This window comes from Aotus nancymaae, unplaced genomic scaffold, assembly GCF_030222135.1.
Source record: "Aotus nancymaae isolate 86718 unplaced genomic scaffold, 86718_ANA_hifiasm-v0.15.2.pri h1tg000002l, whole genome shotgun sequence".
Lineage (NCBI taxonomy): Eukaryota > Metazoa > Chordata > Mammalia > Primates > Aotidae > Aotus > Aotus nancymaae.
The window spans coordinates 25208952-25232115 of NW_026988413.1; the positions used below are offsets into that span (position 1 = coordinate 25208952).

The 23164-nt window shown below is 45.0% G+C and overlaps 1 long non-coding RNA gene across 1 annotated transcript in view; it reads right to left on the minus strand.

Moving 5' to 3' along the window:
* Positions 1-20138, minus strand: part of LOC110568912 (uncharacterized) — a 303666-nt gene extending 283528 nt beyond the window's left edge. Inside the window, exon 1 of the long non-coding RNA XR_002479079.2 lies at positions 20084-20138. This is a non-coding gene — a long non-coding RNA (uncharacterized LOC110568912). The remainder of the gene's footprint in view (positions 1-20083) is intronic.
* Positions 20139-23164: the final 3026 nt, after the last annotated feature.

Sequence of the window (23164 nt, forward strand, 5' to 3'; positions counted from 1 at the left end):
ATGAAGTCCAAGGAGATGTAGCCATACGTGGTGAGGGCACAGTGGAGTAGCACAGCCTTGTGGCCAAAACCTATGATCTGGAATCGGACATTTTGGGCTCAAATCCCAGTTCTACTTATGGTTTGGGTTTCAGGCAAGCAAAAGCATCTTAGGCCAAGTGACTTCATTCTAGTTCTTCAGAGATTTTATGCATCAAAGTACAGCCAGATTGCAAGGAAAGTTGTCAACCTAGGACAAGCATCTTAACCCAAGCCTCAGTTTTCTCATCCACAAAATGGGTATAGCAATGTTATCTACTTCAAAGAAGTGTTGATATGTTAAACAAAAGAACCATTGGAAAAAAAATTTGCATGGAAACCTGCTCTATAAAAGTAAGTTACCACCATTAGATTTTTATTAAAATACTGGGAATGAGTGGGCTAATCAGTTAGAATTGGGCATGTTTGTTGTTATACTGAAATCCAGGGACATTGTCAGTGAACTAAGCATCATCACAAATGTTATAAAATTGGCTTCTGCACCTGGGCCTCCTACAGCATCACTTATCAAGAGCTGCCTCAGTCATTATCTTGCCCTGAGCCCCCTCCCAACCCTTCCTTTGTGAAACGGGTTAGACTCCATGCCCTATGAGGTCATTTCCGGCTTTGATGCACGTCTCTAAACAGAGCTGGAACCACAAGGGTGAAAGGTTGATTTCAGGAGGGCCTACACTGTCTGCCTTTTCCTGGAAGAGAGGACAACACCTCTTGGAATCAATCACCTTACCCTTGGCTGGCCAATGTTCCTCAGATTCACTTCTTCCCTTCTGTGTGAGGCTGCCCCAGTTTTCCTTGATGGGAAGTGAGGAGCTAGGATTATGAGAGAAGGACCTCGTACATGTACACACACACATACATTCGTAGGCACATGTGCTCACACACACACACACACGCGCGCGCACACACACACACACACACACCCCTCTTGTGCCCGATGCCTCAGTTGCATAGAACAGGATGATTTAAGTCCTCTATGGTGGCAGCATCTGCACCAGCTGCTGCATCCAGTGGAAGATGCTGTTAAATCTCCCACAAATTGTCTAGAGATGGAGAACATCTGGATTCCTGGCAGGAAGATGAGAGAGAAAACAGTTAAAGCAGTTCGACTCGACACCCTACCCCTTGCTTGAAGTGATTCTCTTGCTCAGTGTTCTCCAATCCAGACACTTTGGCCCAACAGGCTGGTACATGTGCCCAGCTGCTGTGAGGCCTGGGAGTGTGAGGCCAGGGCCCTTGCATAGCAGAAGAAAATCCAGGATGAACTGCTCACTCAGCAAGGTAGAGTCCAGAGGCTATGCTTGCTGGCTGAGTCCTGGACTCCATCTCACTGTCATTTCTACCAACCTCCCCATGCCTCAGTTTCCCTGATTGGGTTTCATACCAGCTGCTCAGGCAATACGATGTGAAGTGTGAAGACGGTTCAGAGAACCAATCCCAAGCCTCCAGATGAGGAGATCAGAACCTGCCATTTGAATGCCTTGGTACCCAGGCTAATCTACCACATTTGGCTCCAGGCTTCAAAGCAAACAGCTCCCCAGAGTGCTTTGCCCATCACTCCTCCAGGAGTACAGTGGATGGAAATTCAGACCTTCTCTCAAAAGTATGCCTGGCAGCTCCTTCCATAATTACCCTCCCAGTCCAGCACCTGCAGAATCCCCTGCTTGGAAGAAACCCTCTTCCGCTCCCCATTTCCCAGGCATGCCAGGGACCAGAGGGGGCTCTACTGTATAAGCTAATGAATCTCCTAGCTCTGCTTTCTTGTTTAATAAACAAACATTTCTTCCTTGTTTCTTTATGTCCTCCACAGCCTCTGGGAGCCCAGGAGGCCGCCTCCAGTCCCACCACGTCATCTGGGGGAAAATCAATCCAATTCCTCTCTGCTTCAATTTCCACGTCTGTAAAATATAGACAACAATCTCCCTCCCGCCTGACCCCCAAGGGATGTTTTGGGGAGCAAAATGCAGGCACTTTGGGTGGAAAGTATGTAAATGTAAGCTGTTTGTAAAGTTTGGGGTTTGTTCATTGTACTCAATTTAAGAACTCTTATTTTGTACTCATTCCTGTGAGATTATATTGGATGAGAACAAGGCATCTTTCTGGGGCTCACTATCCTATTGGAGGAGGTTAAAGAACCAGAGGAAAACAGTAATAGGACTAGGGAAAAGAATAAAACAACACAAGCTAAAAAAAAAAAAAAAAAAAAGCCCCTCTGGAATCCAGAGACCCTGAGACCTCCTAACATCCCTGACGAAGTTCTTTCTCTCTCTAATGTTACCTTCGTCATGGAGAGGTGACAGCTTGCAGGTATAAACTCCCTGCCCAAATGCCCCGTAGTATTTGACCTTTCTCCCTATCACTCTGCCTATAGTTCCAGAACTTGAATTAAAAGCCAAGAAAATAAGAATGTATAAAATAGAGTCAAATCTATCTCACCAGCTCAAGAGCATCAGCTGAGACAGCACAGGCCAGGTACTCAATGAAATCCTACAGGCTTCTGGATTGTGAGTGATACGTCTCTCAAGTTAAAAGGTACTTTCAGAAAAGAAGTGGCGGCCGGGCACGGTGGTTCACACCTGCAATCCCAGCACTTTGGGAGGCCGAGGCGGCTGTATCACCTGAGGTCAGGAGTTCAAGACCAGCCTGGCCAACATGGTGAAACCTGTCTCTACTAAAAATACAAAATTTAGCCAGGTGTGGTGGCACAAGCCTGTAATCCCAGCTACTTGGGAGACTGAGGCAGGAGAATCACTTGAACCCAGGAAGCAGAGGTTGCAGTGAGCCAAGATTGCTCCACTGCACTCCAGCCTGGCCAACAGAGTGAATCTCTGTCTCAAAAAAAAAAGAAAGAAATGATGAGGATGATGATAATAAGCCACTCCCACTAACAGTTTATTGAGCATCTCATGTGTGCCATGAACTTTCCGTGTTTTAATCCTAAGCCTGACATCATCCTTGTAAGGCTGATGGTATTATTAATTTGAGCAGCATTTCTCAAACTTCAGCATCTACCAGAATCACCTGGAGGGCTTTGAAAACCCAGACTGCTGAGCGCCACTCAAGAGTTAACCATTTAGTAGGTCTAGGGTACAGCCCAAGAATTTGTCTTTCTAACAAATTACTGAATGATGCTGCTTGGGACACTGCACTTGGAGAGCCACTGAATTCGATGTTCAGAGGAGGCATCATAAAATTAAATCATCTACTTATGGTCACACGATTTAAAAGCATCTGAGCTGAGATTCAGACCTAAGTCTGCTGACGCCAAGCCTCACACCTGTACCTAGGAGCCTCATTGTCTCCTGAAGCTGAACCCCCTGCACTTATCTTGAATCTGAAGCTTTTTGAAGAAGGTTTGAGGATAGGACAAAGGGAAACAGAGCCAGATGTGTGAGACTTGGTGGAGGCTTGGGACTGCTTCAGAGAAATTCTGCAGACAGGGAAAGTTAACAGAAGTGCTCCTGGATGCTTTGTTTCCCTGCCCAATTCCACCTCTAATGGGATGTGGTCCTCACGGAGACCAGGTCTAAAATTCCAAGAGGTCAATCCATGAACTTGCCACAAGGTGACCTCTGAAACCCACGCAATACTATGGGACTGAATCTAAGCCTTAGTGAAGTCACTCGAACTGGCTGTCATGACTCAGTTTCCTTGTTTATTAAAAAGGAGAGTGATTTCTGTCACCTAAAGGTCCCAGCTTGACTGTGCAAACAAGCGGTGCTCACAAATGAATGTCCAGTGTTCACAGCCCTTTCACAATGGGTGTTCTATAAACACCAGCTGCCACCACTCTTATTAGTCATGTGGAGCACTCTACAAACTGGGAGGTTTGCAAAGCAATTTCCAAGCATGCTTCTTATTGTTGATGTTGGCAAGAGCTTTAAAACATTCCTGGATGCGAGTGTTTCCTACAGATTTTAACTCTGTTCTCTCTCCTGAAAGTTTAATTTGAAAAAAAAAAAGAACAATTTTACTTAGTGATTCTCCCATTTCAATAGCTCCATCTCCTGGTCCCGGCATCGATGTCCCTGCCACCACCAAACATCATGTCAACAAACATTAATTCAAAGTAAATTAGGTTTTTAAAAATAGCGAGACATCTGCATATAATGTTTTATCATTACAATTAGGCAAATTGTTTTAAAGCAAATGCAAAATTATTTCAGGAGGACTTTATTCCACATAAGACAAACAGGCCCGGGCCCCAGGCAGGCTGGCTGCACGCTGCACCTCATCTATCCAGCAGGGCTACTGAAAGCAGGACGAGAATCTGGAAGCTGCACCATCGCTTGGCTTCCTTTGAGTTCACCACCCTGTGACTCTGACTCTGTGTGAGGTAATTCTCAGCTCTTAGAATCCAGCCTGTAGATGGTAGAATCCATCTGTGCCCTTCTTGGGACACTTCAAATCTCCACCTGAGAGGAGGGTATTTACCCATGGGAGGCACTGGTCGGCTACTGAATCTTGGGGAGCAGGTATCTATCTTTATTCTGCCCCAGACTGCGTTTTTCAAAATCCAAAGGCGGTTCTCAGAGTCAATCACATAGAGAGAAGGGGAAAGGCTATGCCTTCACCTATAAGGGCCACCTGATAAATGTCCTCTTCATTGTAGCCCCTGGAAAAAAGAGTTACTATTCCCTCACAAAGAGGCATCTTTCTTAAATCATACAATGATATTTGTATAATCCATTCTATTCTCCTTTTTTGCCTTGGTTGCCAGACATCTCAACACTCAAATACTCCACTGCAGTCACTAACATAGCTTAGATCGTATTATTATCTCTGCTCCTTCTTCTATAGGGTTCTGAGCTTTTGTTTTGTGTCTTATTGAATGCATGCCATTTAAAGGAAATCAGGCTCACAGCTAACATTAACCCTGCATTTCAGCAGGAATGGAAAGGACCTTATAATGTTTTAAGGAGCTAGAACTGGCCCAAATTCATTAATGAACTGAACCATAGACCAATATTCCTAACAGGGGGTCCCATGATGGTAGAACAATTCCAAAAGAGAGGTGAAAAGAGAACTCTAATACTATTTATTGAGTGCCTACTCTGTCTAAGTCTCCTTAAATATCTTATTTCGTGTAATTTTCACAAAAACCCTATAAGATTGGTTGAATCCTTCCCTATAACCCTCAGTTGCCTCAATTGTAATCTGGAAACAGGTTTCTTATTCAAGTTCTCATAGTTAGTTACTGGGGCAGATATTAGACACAAGATAAGCCTCACTTCAGAGCATGTATCAGGCCACTGCTAGCTTATATAGCGCTTTTGCGTAAAACCAAGAAAGGTGCCCCCGAGGGAGGACACAGTCCTACAGTGACAGGGACACTGCCGCCTTCATGTAAATAGCACCTACGCTATAGAGAAGGCAAGGCTAGATGCCATTCTGCTTCATTCTCAGAAACAGCCCTGAGAGAAGCAGAAACTAATTCTCAACAAGACTTCTGTTCTCCTTTTCTTTCTGGGCCACAACACTGGGCCATATTTTCCAGCCCCTCAGCTTTTAGGTGGGGCCATGTGACCACTCCTGTTGAATATAAAGAAAGCAAGCATTATATATGTCTCTCTCGGGCCGGGCACAATGGCTCATGTCTGTAATCTCAGCACTTTGAGAGACCAAGGTGGGTGGGTCACCTGAGGTCAGGAATTCAAGACTAGCCTGGTAAACATGGTGAAACCCTATCTCTACTAAAAATACAAAACAATTAGCTGGGCATAGTGGCACATGTCTGTAATCTCAGCTACTCAGGAGGCTGAGGCAGGAGAATCACTTGAGCCCAGGAGGCAGAGGTTGTAGTGAGCTGAGATCATGCCACTGCATTCCAGCCTGAATGACAGAGACCCTATCTCAAAAATAATAATAATAATTTTTAAAAATATGTCACTCCCAGCTTGGTCTGTGAACTCCTAGGCAATTTCCACTCTCTCTCTTTCCCCATCCACTGGCTGAGCAGAAATCTTTGAGGACTGGGGGAGGATGGAATCATGAATCAGAAGGACTCTTGAGTCCCTGAATGACCGTGGAGCAGAGCCCATTCCACCTGTTTCAAACTGGACTATGATATGAGTGAGAAAGATAATTGTATTGCATTTCAGCCCCTGATTTTTCAGGGTTGTTATGGTACTTGATTTGCCCTAATGCAAGCCCAAACCATCTTGCTTCCTTATAACACTCTTGCCTTAAAAGATTCAAGTGATCACTGGCCAAAAGCAATTGGAAATGTTCTGATTCAAAAGAACAGAGACAGAGGGGAGACTGTTTTCATTTCCTTATTCTTCTAAGTAAAATTCTCTGTAAATCACCTCCAATTGCTTATATCTGTTATTCCAAGCCCAACCTTCCAGAACATTTCAAGTTAACGCATTTTTTATCAAGAGTTTTAGTCACACTTATGAGTCATATAACTGTAGGGTATTAAAGCCGAAAGGCACCTCTGCAATAATTCTTACAAATTTTGAAGATAAGAAAACTAAGGCCAAGATGTATGTCTTCCCTGGGGTCCCAGAGTCAAAGCTGGCATCCAAGGCTCATGACTCCAGGTCCAGGGCTCTTTGTTCTTCCCAAATGGATGGAAGCCATGCTCAAGCAGCTGAACGCTATGAATCGGCACAGCTCTGCCTCTAAACGCTCCCTCAGAAAGAAGTGAGGATGTTCACATTGAGGCTGTTCTATAGGTGGAGGCCGCTGGCATCCTCCACCAGTCAGGTTGGGTATGTCCTCTGCTGCCCAGTCAGGTCCAAATTTCACAATTCCAAGTCAAAGTGATGGAGCTATGGCAACCCTCTCTCCTGGTGTCCATGGCTACCATCAGTGCCTGTGTTAAAGCCTCTCTGAGATTGTGAGCTAGTCCCAGGCACATCCCCACATTTTCCAGCTGATGGACCATGCTTCCTGGACAAATGTTAATGTCACTTCAGTCAGAGACTCTGGAGTCTACTTTTTCACACCAAGAGCGGGGAGCACAGCTTCCCAAATCACAGCAGCCCCTCTTCCTTCTTCTGGTTCACTGATGCTTTGAAAATAAAGAATGTTCCCTCTGAGGTCCCATCTCCTTTTTAAAAAGAAATTTGGTCTCCAGTTCTAGATGAAATTAGCATTTGTCCTCTCTAATTGTGTTTGCAGCTGTATCCCAATAGGAAAGAAAGGAAACCAAGAGAAAAAGAGATAATAAAAGCCTCCTTCTAAATGAGGCTGGAGTGGAAAATGAGGAGCAGGACCGAGAGGCCAGTGGGCTTGTTCCAGCCCTCTCTTCATGCTGCTTTGAACAAAACCTTGCTGGAGAGGGAGTATGGTCTGGCAGTGGCCAGCTCACTGAACAGGGAACCAGAGAGCAATTATAATTCTACTCTCTATTCTAAAGACAATTCTTCAAGATGTCCTGACGCTAAGCCTCAATTTCCCCAGCTCTATAAAGCAAACACCTGGAAAACCATGGAATGAAGTCAGAATTTACATTTCATCTCACCAGTTCACTTTGAAGAGGAGCAAACCCAGGCCCAGAGAGGGACAGGACTTGCCTAAAGTCACCCAGCTAGTATGTAGCAGACGTCATCTGGTCTTCATTGCTCAGCCCCAAGCTCAGCCCTGCTTCCTTTCCTTGCACAAGAAATCCCAAGAGGCCATGGTCCCAGAAAGGGCTCAGAGCGAGGTTGTGAGTGTTTCTTCCTCAGACACCTTTAAACAAAATAGCCTACCTGCCTGGGTGCAGTCCTGTCTGTAAACAGAGGAACAGAAGAAGAAACAGGGTTTTAGGTATCAGGGGTTTGGGTATGCACTGAACGTGGACTGAGGAGCTGATGCTGGATGTTTTGGAAGAGCCTGGGGCTGTGGACCAGGAGATGCTGGATTCTCAACTCAACTCTGCCATGGATAATGATCCTGACCTACCTGCTTCAGAAGATTATCATGATTTTCACAAATTAATATAATCCAATTTTTATTTGACTTCTTTTTATTTATAGAGAAGGAATCCTTGAGTGAATCTCATCCAGTTTATTTGCTTAATTTTGGAGCCATTTTAGAAAGCCAGAGCTCAGAGTCGTTAAATGCATGAACTTCAGAACTCTGTGCCCTAAGCCAATGCAACCTTTGTATTGCTTTCTCCAGGAACTGGGGCCCATATAAGAAGCTGATGCTCCACAAGCTCTCCAAGACTTTCTCAAATCATAAAGGAGTCTCAGTGCTAGGCCAAAGAAGAACTGGGGTGCTGCAGGGAACCAGTTATCCTTCCTTGTGGCTCTATGATGTATTTGACCCAAAGCCTCCTCCCATGCTGATTCCAAATCTAAATAGCAGGCATTTAGCAAAAGTCTTAGTGATCTCTCTAAAATAATCTACCATCAAGAATTATTCACAGACTTCTTGCTTTGAAACCACCTGGGGAATGTTTTGCAGATTCCAAGGCTGCACACCATACTCACTGAATCAGATCTTCAGATGTGAGCTCCAGGAAGCTGATCCACATTTATCCATCCTGCACTAATAGTTCCTCATGCATTTAAAATAAAATAAAACAAAAATCTAAACACCTGAGCACCACCTGCGGGGCCCCACAGGAGCTGCCACCCTCAGCTCTCGCCACTGCAGACACACTGGCCTGCTTGTGTTCCTCAGGCCAAGTTCATTCCTGCCTTGGGGCCATTGTACTTATTTTCTCATCTTCCTGGAGCAATTCTCTTCCTGATCTTTCCATGACTGGTTCTTCTTCATTATTTATAGAAGTGTTTGTTCAAGCACCATCCTGTTCATTACTTAGGTCCCATGCAGTGCCTCTGAGATGCCTACCTTGACCATCCTATCTGATACTACACCTCATCTGCCAAGTCCTTTTCTACCCCAAGAGCATCCTTGAAGACAGTCTCTTTGTTTTGTTCTCTTCCACATGCCCAGCAACTAGAGGAATACCTAACATGTCATAGGTGCTGAATAGATATTTGTTGAATGACTGAATGAATGGCATTGCCCTGTTTTGATCTAAGATTCTCTTGTTTATCTGTTTACTGTTACTTGTATATTATTTATCCCTCCCATAAGAATGACAGTTCCCTGGGAGAAGAGACCTCCTCTATCTTGTACTCACCATATCCTCAGTGCCCCCAGTAGCATCTGACCCTTAGTTGTTAAATGAATGGATGGATGAACTAAGGCATGAGAATCCTTCAGCTGGGACCTCCATTTGGGCTGGGGACAAGGTAACTGTCTCAGTTAATAAACACATTTCTAGTCACTGTTCAAGAAGCTGGGATAATTTTTTAAAGGCTTAAAACATGTACCTTCCCCTAAAGAGAGGAAACAGAGGTATGAATGAAACCATTGCAAGTGCCTCAATATGGTGTGTATTAGTCCATTTTCACATTGCTATGAAGAATGCCACTAAAGACTGGGTAATTCATAAAAAAGGTTTAATTGACTCACAGTTCCACATGGCTTGGGAGGCCTCAGGAAATTTACAATCATGGCAGAAAGTGTAGGGAAAGCCAGGCACACCTTACATGGTGGCAGGCAAGAGAGAGCACAGGAAAAACTGCCATTTTTAAACTATCAGATCTCATGAGAACTCCATCGCTATCACAAGTACAGCAGGGGGGAAACCACCAACAGGCTACAAAATTTCCAAACTTTATGCTCTGCTTCCCCTTTAAATATAAGTTCCAATTTCAAACCATTTCTTGGTGAGCACTATAACTGAATGCTTTCAGAATCAACCAGGTCACCTCTTGAATGTCTTGTTGCTTAGAAATTTCTTCTGCCAGATACCCTAAATCATCTCTCTCAAGTTCAAAGTTCCACAGATTTCTAGGGCAAGGGTAAAATGAAGCCAGTCTGTTTCCTAAAGCATAGCCAGAGTGACCTTTGTTCCAGTTTCCAAGAAGCTTCTCATCTCCATCTGAGATCACCTCAGCTTGGACTTCATTATCCCTATCACTATTAGCATTTTGGTCAAAACCATTCAGCAAGTCTCTAGGAAGTTCCAAACTTTTCCACATTTTCCTGTCTTCTTCTGAGCTCTCTGAACTGTTCCAACCTCTGCCCATTACCCAGTTCCAAAGTCACTCCCACATTTTCAGGTTATCTTTATAGCAGTGCCCCAGTCTGCCTGTACCAATTCTCTGTCCAAGTCCATTTTCACACTGCTATAAAGAATTACCACCCAGACTGGGCAATTTGTAAAGAAAGGAGATTTAATTGACTCACAATTCCACATGGCTGGGGAGGCCTCAGGAAAGTTATAGTTGTGGCAGAAGACAAAAGGGAAGCAAGGCACGTCTTACACGGCAGCAGGCAAGAGAGAGCACAGGAAAAACTGCCACTTTTAAAACCATCAGATCTCATGACTCCCTCCCTATCACCAGAACAGCATGGTGGGAACCACCCCACGATCCAATCACCTCCCACCAGGTCCCCCCCAACAATGTGCGGATTACAATTTGAGATTAGATTTGGGTGGGGACCCAGAGCCAAGCCATATCATGGTGTAAACAGGACGTTTTAGAGCACAAAGCAAGAGGCCATGTCTAAGCCAGACAACCGAGAAGTCTTCAGCGAGGATGTGATGTTCCAATCTAGCCTTAAAGAAGGAAGTAAAATGGAAGAGTGAAGAAGTGGAAAAAGATGTTCAAAGAAGAAACAGCTTGAAGGCTGATGGCATGCTGAGGAAGGAGCTGGTGGTGGGGAGTGTGGGGACCAGGTGACGCTGAGTAGCTAAATTTTGATTAATAGGCCAATGGTTCCCCAGCTGTCTGAGTGGGAACAACCTCTCTCCATTTTAAAGGCTTTTTATAAATAAGTTGTATGAAAATCAAGTATTCATTCATACAAAATAAATAAACCTTTGAAGTCTTAAAAAAAAATAAAGCCCATACTTTTACTCTAGAAACATGAAACAAAGATTGGCAACCACAATTTTAAAAGGAAATAATTTCTCTGTTTCAGTGACCATCATTTCATCTTAAGTATATTTTAAGTTGATTGATTAGAAAGCATATTTAAAAATTTTAAGTATACTGAGAATGGCAGGAGGCAGCCAAGCTCCTAGGTAGATAGGGACCTAAGTAAAACCCCACCTTCAAGCCAAAAAAACAGCATGAATGCTGAACAACTGGACTGCTGGTCCCAGATGAAACCCATGACCCAGAGTGAGAACTTCTGTTCCTATTTGCCTGCCTCTCCCCTATTTGAGCCCATAAAAGCTCCAGTCTCAGTCACACTGGGAGGACTTTCCTACCTTCAGGTAAGGGACCACCCTACATCTCCTTTCTGCTGAAAGCTGTTTCATCACTCAATAAAACTTCCCACCTTGCTCACTCTTTGATTGTCAGTGCATCCTCATTCTTCTTGGGTGGGGGACAAGAACTTAGCAACCAGTGTGCAAGCCAGACTCAGCCCGAGTAGGCAGGCTGTCTCCTCCAACAGGCAGCCTGGTCGAGCAAGACCTGAGTGGGGTGTCACTGGTCAGAGGTCCCTGGCTTGCAAAGTGACCAAGGAAATTCTGTATCAATACTACATAAAAAAAGCCCTTCTAAAAAATTAATAGACTTTTTTTGAAGGAAGCAGTTTTAGGTTTACAGGGGAAAAAAATTAGTGGAATATACAGAGAGTTTCCATTGATACCCCCACCTGCCTTCCTCAGGTTCCCCTATTTTTAACATCTTGCATTAGTGTAGTACATTTGTATAATAGATGAGCCAATACTGATACATTATTATTAACCAAAGTCTGTGGTTTACATTAGGGTTCACTCTTTGTGTTGTATAGTCTATGGGTTTTGAAATGTACATTGAATGTATCTACCATTGCAGTATCATGCAGAATAATTGTTTCACTGCCCTAAAGATCCTCTGTGTTCTTTTTATTCATTCTTCCCTTCCTCCCCCTACCAAAAAAATGCTTTTTAAACAATATTCTGTATTGTATTGATGTCAACAGCATTTACCCGCATTGAAAAACAATGTGCATAATTTGCTGATTGTCTGTGTGAGACTGTGTGGGAGACATGGGTTTCCGAGCTCCAGTTCTGGGGAGTCCTCCACAGATTGGGAGCCACTGCTAAATGTAATAAGGAGCCATTGAAGAATGTTGGGCAGAAGCTTACTAGGATGGGATTGGAGTCTAGGAAGTTAAACAGTAGCCTTGCAGACAGGGAAGATGAGATAGAGGGAGCTGTGAGGAGACCATGTCACTTCTGGGTTCTCCAAGATGTGTCATTCCCTCTGCATATGTGAGAGACATGATTTTATGAACAGAGGCACTAGTTTTGTCCCCTTTTTGTCTCTTCACACCTACCCCAGTGCTGAAAAACAAGCAAACAATGATTCCCCAGAGGTAAAATGGAATCAAACCACAATTCCATGCTGATTTTCAACCATGGTGTCCTGACCATCAGAAGGGGAGAAACTCTGAAACGAATTATATGCAGTGCTGCAGGCAGGGCTCTCTGCTCTTCCAAACAACTAACATATTGGTGAACATGTGTATTAGGATCACACTGCCATGTTTCATTTTTTTCACTCTATATTATTAACACTGCTATGTCATAAAATATTTTTCTAAAAACATGATTTTTAGCTGTCACATAATATTCCATTCTAGGAATATCCCATCATTTACCATCCTCCCACTGTTGGACACATGGAGGGTCTCCAATATTTCACTATTATAAATAGCACTGGGATGCACATCCTTGTACATAAATCTCTGCACATCTCTGATTATTTCTTTGGGGCAGATTCTTACACGTGTGATTGCTAGAATGGTTGCCATTTTGACGGATTTTGCATCTCAGTGTTCCGTCTTCCCTGGGTGTCCTGATGGCAAAAAATAATTACCCATGAATGAACACATGTTAAAAAAAAAAAAAAAGGAGCATTACCTGAATGCTGGCAAACAAATCACAATGGAATAGAGACACAATTCCCAAGGGTTAATCTGGGTGATGGGCAAGCCTATTTATTTATTTTTTTTACAGCATTTACCTGACTCCCTCTATCCAAAAGGACTGACCAAGAACAAAAAGAACTAGAAGCATCACATGCAAAATGTCAGAGGGGGTAGGGAAGGAGAGGTTGCCAATAATGCAGAGACTTGGCTGTCTCAGACCCAAGAAGAATGAAAACAGGAAGAGCAAGGGAGCTTTACAGTGTCAGTTCCCCCTGCCTCAAGGGTAGCCAGAAAGTATACAAGTTGCCCAGTTCAATTTGAATTTGCAAAAAAAAAAAAAAAAAAAAGAATAATTTTTATTTTAAAAAGTATAATATGTCCCATACAATATTTGGAACATACTTATCCTAAAAAATACATTGCTGATTTGAAATTCTAAAGTAGTGGGTATGCTGGATTTTTATTTGCAACCCTACTTGCTGTACAATTATGCACACCCCTAATTGCTGCATAAGTATCACTGCACAATTTAATTGGCAACCCCACTTGCTGCACAATTATTGTAGACTAGCTATTATGAGAAGGTCAGCAACCACACAGCTGGGGGAGGGGGTGAATATGAATGGAGGTGGCACATAACTTGGTAGCCTGCAAACTGAGAGCAATAGTTAAAGAAGCAGGAGCTGCAGCTTCTTCCCAACAAGGGGATTTATTTGGGGGAATCTCAGTCCAAGGATTCCCACCCTGGAGAAAGCAACAGAGCTATACAGAGATATGGAGGTGGCTCTTCCTGCAGCCTGAATGGGGCCCGGGGCTCTGGGTGTGTGCCAGGATCACTGGGCGAGGAGCCAGAGAGAACATGCACAACTCAAGTAAGGGAAGGCTGTTTCTACTGCAATCTTTCCAGGTGGAACGTGAGCCGGCAGCTGAAGACAGGCTGGTGCCGCAGACATGGAAAATGCTTCTCTCCCTGACCTGACTTTTGTCAACACACTGCTTTGCTTTATGTAAAGGAGGGAGAAAAAAAAAGAAGGCTTGCCGTCATTACACACACACAGAGCACCTTCCCCAGGTCGTGCCTCGGCAGTCCCTCAAACAATATGTTCTAAATTAATGGCATCAGGAGATAATGGTTGATAAAACAGGAGTTTGTATGCAACCAGGGGAAATGTCTGGCTCCTTATTATATAGCTATATATTTTTTGCAGCCAGATTATGAGCAAACGAGGTTAAATGCAAACCCACAGGCACACACACACGCAGACAAATAGGCTTCCGTTTTCTGCTCCCTCAGATGTCCTCCTCTGGTTTTGTTTGGGCTATCACACTTGCTTCCACTTTTCTGCTTGTCTGATGTTCCTGCTCACCGTATTTCTCCCCTGATTATTTTCTTTTCCTTTACTTCTTTCTATTTCTCTGCTTTCTTGGTTTTCTTATTATTCATTCTTTGTCTTTCTCTTTGAGGCAGGAAAATGGCTAAATCAAAAATAAATTTCAAATCATAAAATGTTAGGACTGGAAGTTATCTCAGAAATCTAGTTGGATGTCCTTATTTTGTAGACAAAGAAACTGAGGTCTGTGAAAGTAAAGAGACTTAGGCTGGTTCATGTCCGTAATCCCAGCACTTTGGGAGGCTGAGGTGGGCAGATTACTTGAGGTCAGGAGATCAAGACCAGCCTGGCCAACACGATGAAACCCCATCTCTACTAAAAACACAAAAATTAGCTGGGTGTGGTGGTGTGTGCCTGTAATCCCAGCTACTCAGGAGACTGAGGCAGGAGAATCACCTGAATCCAGGAAGTAGCGATTTCAGTGAAGCGAGATCGGGCCACTGCACTCCAGCCTGGGTGACAGAGTAAGACTCAATCTCACAAAAAATAAAAAAGAAAAAGAAAGAAAGTAAAGAGCCTTCGTCAAGGTAACACCACAGTTCATAGCGCTTAGGTCTCGTGGCCGATCTCCTCTCTCCAAGTTCAAGTATCTCGAGCTTCTCCTAGGGTGTGATACCCTTGGATAGGTGGAGTAACCTTCTGATGTGAGGTGAATTAAGTCCCCGAAAGAGATATGTCAACATCCTAGCCCATACCACCCCCATACCTGTGAAGGTGGCCTTATTTAGAAATACGGCGTTAGCAGATGTCATCGAGTCAGGTCATAACAGAGTAGGGTGGGTCCTAAATCCAATGACTAGTGCCTTTATAAGAAGGCCCGCTGAAGACACAGGGACACAGAGACACAGAAGAAGAACACCATGTGACAAGGGAGGCAGCGATTGGATGAACGCAGCTGCAAGCCAGAGGATACCAGAGTGCAGCGACCACCAGAAGCCAGGAAGGGGACGAGAAACAGATTCTGCCCCAGGACCTCCTGCATGCAAGAACGAATCTTGCTGAAACCTTGATGCTGGATGCCTGCCCTCTGGAACTGCAATAGAATAAACATCTGCTGTTTTAAGCACTCAGGTTGTGGTACATTGTTAAGGCAGTCACAAGAAACCGGTAGACCTTCTCAGGCTGGCACAGCTACAGGCACTGACACAGAGACTACAGCGCAGGTGTGCAGACAGGGGACCTGAGCTCTCTCCTCTCCTCCACGCTGCCTTGATCCCCTGGAGAAAACTATCTATCGAACATCTCACATGATCAAGAGCTTGGTGTTTTGGGGATATAAAGTAGTACAAGACACAGTCCCTGCCTTCAAGGCACTCCTGTGAGATGAAAACAAGGAAGGCCATCCTAAGGTATGGTGGCAGGAGTTCCAGGAAGGAGCAAGGCTGCCACCATCCAAAATCAAATGATTCCTCAAACTGAAGCTCCATCCAGAGGAAATAGGGCAGCCCCATAGTTGCTGAATGGGGATCCCCCTGAGACCCACCTTTGAGGGGAAGTGGACCCTCCAGGGATGCAAGCTGTGTTTCTGGTAGTCACCGTCTGGACATTCCTGAAAGCCAGCAGGTGCCGGAGCACTGGAAACTCTGGCTCAGGGCTGTGTCCAAAGGTCTGCGGCCTGTCCTGCCACACATGCCTGCTTGAGGAACCTGAACACCTGCCCCAGAGCTGGCCATTCTCTGGCACAGTCTCTCTGGTACTTGACCCTGAGCAACTGAAGAAGGGTGTGGAGGGACTTGGGGAGCAGTGAGGGCGATCTCCACCTTTCCCCTTGTCCCTGAGCTGGCTGACCACCCCTCCTTGAGCTTGAGCACACCCTAGCCCTGCACTTCCACCCAGCCTCTGAGCTCTGCAGAGTACTATCGACTCCTGCTCAGAGCTATGGCATGGGGCCTGCCTGGCCAGGCCAGACCCAGTGGCTCCCCCAGACCCAGAGTGAGCCCTCCTTATAGGGTGTGAGGGGACCTGCTCTGTTCCAGAACACAGTGGAAGATGGGGGGCAGGCCAGGAGCTCTGTGGCCGTCTACCATTTGGACTTCTAGTAAGTTGCCTGTTCTTGGCTTCCAGAAAATTAAAATGTCCTTTATATTGATAACAGGGGCAATAATCTGCCTTAGGTCTTGAATCCAAGGCAGAATCGAGTCAGTGCAGCTCTCCTGGCAGATGCTGGTCTGTCTTGCTGATAATGAAGGCAGCAGAAGGGGATCAGAGGGGAAAACCAGGGTGGTCTGTGCAGTTAGAGGATTTGCAAAGGAAGGGGGGCTGGAATTAAAATGAAATATTAGGAAGTGGAGAAATCACATGTGAAAAGACTGGCCTGAAAGCGATTCAGGAACTGATGAAGCTAGAGAGAGAGGAAAGAGAGAGAGAACGACAGCTGGGTGGGCTGCTGAGTACATTATTAATCTGAAATCAGATTATAGCTTCCCCTCCTGAATTAATTCTGGGAGAGTAGTACATGGGGAGGGGGTGGGGGCTGCTGATAGCAGTGGGTTTTCCGTGAGCATTTATTTTTTATTCTATATTCTTGTAGTTTAGTTCTTGAGTTGGTGCTCTTCTGGATGGGGAGGGAGGTTGGTGAGTGATTAAGAGTTAAAGGAAAATAGCAAGAGGAAGGATGAATGAAAGGAATCCTCTGTGTGCAACTCAAGAGAAAGTCCAGGATCAGGTTAGATTGCTTTTGCCCCATTTCTTGAATTAAAAGATCAAAAATAGGAGTGTCTTTTTCCTTTTATCCAGGAAATGGGGTGTGCAAAAGAATGGTCTCTTCCCACAGTTCTAGTTTACACGGGGCATGTCCCTCCCAATCAGTCACATGGGTGCCTCCTGGTTCCTCAGTTTGGGAGCAGTAGGATCTCCTTGAGATTCTCAAAATGAGGTTTGAATATACCACATCATTGCTATTTTAAAGCAGACCATCCCAACCATGCCTCCCAATTCAGTGAGAACTCATCTACCTGTTTTCACATGATGTAGAGGGGAAAAAATTAAAAACAGAAGTAATTGTATTCATATGCGTAAAACCTGTCCCATAGCCAAGCTATTCTAACTGTCAGAAAGCTGTCCCTTTCACATATTGAGCTTCCCAGTGACCCCATCGCTTTCACCCCTAGAGGTCTGCTCCCTCCTGGTTGATGGCCACTCCCGCAGAGCATGGGGGCTGTCTTGCCCAATGTGTTTCTCTTTGCTCAATCAGGCTGGATCCTTGACTCTCCCTCACACAGCGTTTTCCATCCATGGCCATCCTGGTCAGCTACAGTTTGCCCATTTCCCTCTTAAAATATGGTCCCTATAACATAATCAGAAACTGATTTTCCTCCTTCCTTCTTTCTTTCCTCCAATGCATTCTCTACACTGCCACTAGAGCAATTATTACAAAATACACACCCCACCCAGTTACCCACTGCTGGACAAAATGCTTCAACAGCTCCCACTGTCTGCAAGAAAAATACTGCTACTCCCTAGCATCCCACAGAGCCTCCTCTTTCTTCTGACCACTCCAGTAGCCTAACCAGGGTCCTGGATCCATTCTTACCCCGCCACTCCATAATCCATTCTCTAAAGCAGGATTTTTCATCTTCATGAAATTATATCCCTAAGGCCAGGCACATTGACTCATACCTATAATCCCAGCATTTTGGGAGGCTGAGGCAAGAGAATCACTTAAGCCCAGGAGTTTGAGACCAGCCTGGGCAACACAGCAAGACTCTGTCTCTAAAAAAAAAAAAAAAGAAAGAAAGAAAATAAGAAAATTAAAAATTAGCCAGGCATGGTGGTGTGCACCCGTAGTCCCAGCTACTTGGGAGGCTGAAGTGGGAAGATGACCTTGAGCCAGAGAACTCAAGGCCACAGTGGGCTTTGATCACACCACTGTACTCCAGCCTGGGTGAGTAGACGGAGTGAGACCCTGTCTCTAAAAAAAAAAACATAAACAAAAACAAAATAAAAGTATTGCTCCTATTTATACCTCATTAATGAATCTCCATTGTGCTTGGAATAAAATCCAAATTTCTCCCTAAGTCAAACAAAGTCCTGCATAATCCAGCCCATGCCTGCCTCTGTAACATCTCCAACACTCCTCCCCCTCCACACCACAATTTCAGCCCTTGTTTCAGTTCACTCTCTTTCCTGCTGCACACTCTTCTCTCATGCTGTTCCCTCTGTTCCCTCTGCCTGGAATGCGCTTCCCTCCATCCTCAAATGGCTGGTTCCCTCTCATCACTCCTGTGTCAACTGGATGTCACCTCCTCAGAGAGGCCTTCCTTGACCACCATATGAAAATAGCGTCCTCCCTCACCACACATATGTAATTTTTAATTACAGCACTGGACAAATTTGTAACTTGGCGGTGACTTGGCTTCTTTCTTGTCTAGTTTTCGTCTGACCCTCTCACTAGAATGTGACCTCCACAAAGCAGAAACCATGAGAGTTTGTTCAGTTTATATCCAGTATCTGGTCTCATATCTTATGCATAGAAAATGCCAAAGAAGAAATTTTTTGAATGAATTAAGGTCTCAAATATCAAATACATTTATGTCCCAGCCTCCTGCTGCTGCTACTCACTCCCTAAAATTCAGGTCAAGAATCCAATACAAAGTCCTCTCTGACTTCAAGAAACAGAGGTCACTATTCCTTCCATCCATGCAGGAAACGATACCTGGATGCCCACTTGGTGCCATGCATGACGACAGGCACTGAGAACCCGGGAATAAATCAGCACACATCCCTGGACTTCAAGGATCCTGCAGTCTAGTGGACAAACTCTGTAGAATGTACCCTCTGCCTTACGCTGCCTCCGGTCCTGCTTCTTTGTGATGTTTGCATTCACACAAAAGAGCCCCCGACTCAAAAAAAAAAAACAAACAGCCCTCCCTGGAGAAAGCCCAGCTATTTATTGAGTGCCACCTGCCACATGGGTTAGTCCAGCCCCAGATTTTTCCTTTATGGCCAACCCCATTTCAACCACAGCTGACGTCCCATCTGACCCTTCAGAACTGTTGAGAAATGAGGGGCAATAAATCGCCGTCCACTCGCCCAACCTGGCTCCCTGCCACTGTGCTGCCACCGCCACCGCCTCTGCCTCCACACTTCAGAAGAAAGACTTTACAGGAGCCGCAGATGATGCCGAACTTCAATTAGGCCCTGCTGGCAAATTAGTCACGCAGGGTGACATTTTCCAATCATGGAATGTTAGCATCCCCCCTAATTATGAAATTGTGGAGCTAACATGTTTGGAAGAAAATAAGACCAGTATTCTCAGCATCACAAGTGTGTGTTTGCACACACACACACACACACATGCACACACACACATGCACGTGCACACACGCATGCACACAGGGCCATAGGACACTGGCATTCACCTCTCCCCTAACATTGTTTAAAGTTAACTTTGCCTTTGCTTAGAAGGAGAGATGAAAACCACATGAAGGAAATCCTTAAATCTCAGGGGCTAGTTCTAAGAATTTTACAGACAAAAAGAATTGTGGAAAACAATGGCTGAAATGCTGAGAGCATTAAACCAGACTGAGATTAAACTGTCTGCTCTTTAGATTCAGGCCCGGAAGCTAAGAGCGCTTACATGGGGATGGGATGTAAGTTTGCCATGCTCCTACTCTATGACTTTGTGGAAGGCATAGAAACTGAACTCTCCTCTCTTACCTTGAACTCATTCATTCAGTCTGCTAGGTGCCGGGCACTGACAGAAGCACTCAGGATACATGGTGAACAAGGAACTCTAATGCGCATGTGCACGTGTGAACAATGGTCAACACTTACATAGCTTGGACAACACAAGTGTGTCAGGCAGCACAGCAGTGATGTTCATTCCTCTGATATTCACCAGGCAGAATTTCTTGATGCACCTGCCACTGGAGCCATCACTGCTTGAAAAGGCAGCTCTTCCCAGGTCAAAGTCTACCTTTAGCTATTCTTCCTCAATGGGACTTTCCCATAGCTGAGTATCTAATACATTTTGGTCACTAGAAAGAAATGAAAGTTTAGAGAGTATAAACATTGTTTTAAATATATGAATAAACAGATATAGGCAGTATATTTCCATATTAAAGGCAAGAGAAATAGAGGATAAGTGATTTATGCAAAGTTAAACCAAGTTTACAGTTATTAAATACATATTTGCATATATATATACATATATACACACACCTACACATATGGATATAGATGGGTGTGTTTTATTTATATATGTGGTATATTTATATATGTGTGTGCCTGTGTTTGTGTGTGTATTCTTATATCCACTTCCATATTCTGTTTATCTCAGGGTTCCTTGAAGGAATAAATAAGTATGTAAATTCCCTTACCAAAGGGTCTAGCACATAGTAGGCATCCAGGAAGCATGAGCTATAATTGCTGTCTTTGCTTTATGACTATCTGAATGTGATGACAAGCCAGGCTCCTCCACCCTGCACCTTCTGGTACTGCATTTCTGAAGGCTACATCTGCACTTGCAGCTCTACTAACACAAAACCTGTAGCTTCATCATAACGCGGCTGCCTGATCCAGCCTGGAGATGCCACCTGCCTCCTTCACAGTGGGAGCCACCCTATCCTATCCTAGGGGTGCTTTAGCAGGGCAAGGACAGCCACCATCATCATGCCTGCAAGTCCAGCACTGTCCTCTGTCCAGCATGTAAAATACAGTTACTCATTTGTATTCCTTTTGCCATGTCCTCCTTCCTCCCATCTGATGTCACCTGTCTATGCACACTCAATCAGGGGACAAACGATGATCGAAGCTGGAGACCATCCAGGAGCTCAGCATGCCGGGAGGCTGACTGGAGCTACATGCAATCAGTCTCTTGTCTGTCCACCCTCTATTGCTCCAAGCACACTGGTTCTGGTTAAAAGCCAGAGACAGGACTTCTAGTTCAGTGTTCTTTGACTTATCACTTTCTCCCCTTCTGAGCTACATCTAGACAGAGCCCAGTCCCCTCCCCATGGCGTGCTGCCAGTCATGAAAACGTCACTGGAATGTCTCGTCTTTATTTTTTTAATGCTGCTCCTTGTCGCCACAGATTGATCTGCCAGTTAAATATTGAGACATGTTCATCCGCCTTAGTCATAAAACACTGCTTGACTTTGAGCAATGAGCAAGGAGGTACCGAGGCTGCAGCTATTCCCTGCCTGGGACATGGGGAGAGATGGAGGCAATGACAAGAAGAGCATTTCGCCCCTTGGGTCTGAGCATCTCTGCCAAAATCCAAAGCAACCAAACTTCAGCGAGTTCGACACTGCACCTCCAGAGCTTGAGGGGGCTAATGGGACCACCAGTTCCCATGTTAAGTGGGCAAGGTCACCAGTCCTGCTCAATCACACTCACTGGCCTGGCTCAGTCAGTCCCATTCTACCCCAGCCTTCCCAATTAGCAAATGGCCTTCCTGACAGCTGGCTCATTGAATCTTTGCAGTATCCATAGGAAAGCTGAAAGTGCTGGCAGCATGGCATGACACCCATTATCTCACTTCATTGTCACAACAGTCCCTCATGAAATGGGAATTCTTGTCCCACTTTACAAGTGAGAAAGCTGACAGTCACAGAGGTTAAGTGAATGGTCAGCCCAAGGTCACTCGGGAGGGAGGGAGGGGTCTTCTACTAGGACTAGCTCAACACCCCTGTGAATTCCATGTGTTATCTCCACCACACAGCCATAGAAGTCACCAAATAGACGTAGAAGGTCACCACCAAAGTAGATCCTCTGAATCCGTGTCTTATCACCTTGGCCAAAAATCCCCTTTATTCCTCTGTGAGTTCTGCAGACGCTTAAGGTTCTTCTTGGGAAATATTCCTTGCTTCCTAATCATAGGAAGGGATATAGGGCCAAAGGAATGGAACACCTGAGCTTCCCGTCTGAACATCTGAATGTCTAAACTATAAGGCATTTTCAGAGCCACAGCTGTCAAAGCCCAGGGACCCTGCTCCACCTTGTCTACAATAACATGACCTTCAGAATGTGGACCATCATTAGCAACTCTTCAAAGGCAGCCTAGATGGGCCCTGGGTGACATAAGGGCAAGGTGGGCAAAGCGGGTGACAGAGAACAGTGTGTTATGGAGGCTATTGGACACTCCCGAGTCCAGTGTTGGCTCTGATAGTGAAAAAGATTTGCAGGCCGGGTTCAGTAGCTCATGCCTATAATCCCAGCACTTTGGAAGGTTGAGGCAGGTGGATCACAAGGCCAGGAGTTCGAGACCAACCTGGCCAACATGGTAAAAGCCCATCTCTACTAAAATACAAAAATTATCCTGGTGTGGTAGCAGGCGCCTGCATCTTGTGAGGCTGAGGCAGGACAATTGCTTGAACCCGGGAGGCGGAAGTTGCAGTGAGCTAAGATCGTGCCATTGAACTCCAACCTGGGTGACAGAGTGAGACTCAGTCTCAAAAAAAAAAAGAAAAAGATTTTTAAAGAAACTCTCCTTTTCATTCTCTTGTTTCAAAAATAAGCCGATTTTCAGTGATCTAAGCAGTTGGCAAGTGGGGAAGGGGTGGGGGGCTGGAGGGAAGGGTATGGAAGCAGGGGCTGGAAGCTTGGAACTGTCCAGCAGTCCAAGAAGCACAAGGCAAGTTCTACTTGGGACCAAAGACTCTAGCTAGAGAAGCCACCACCGCAGCGCCCAGCTTCTGCAGGGAACAGCCAGAGGGATGTTAATGGTTATTGAATCCTATTCTCTCACTCTCGACTTGGAGAAATTGAGGCTTTGAGAGAATTTTAAGTGCCTTCCAGAACGTCACTCGGATTTCCTAACTCCCAGCCAGCACTCATATTTGTCTCTGGAAAACAACCCAGTGATTACCATCTTGGAGACACTCCAAAATTCCCCCAAAGATACTAATGTGAGTA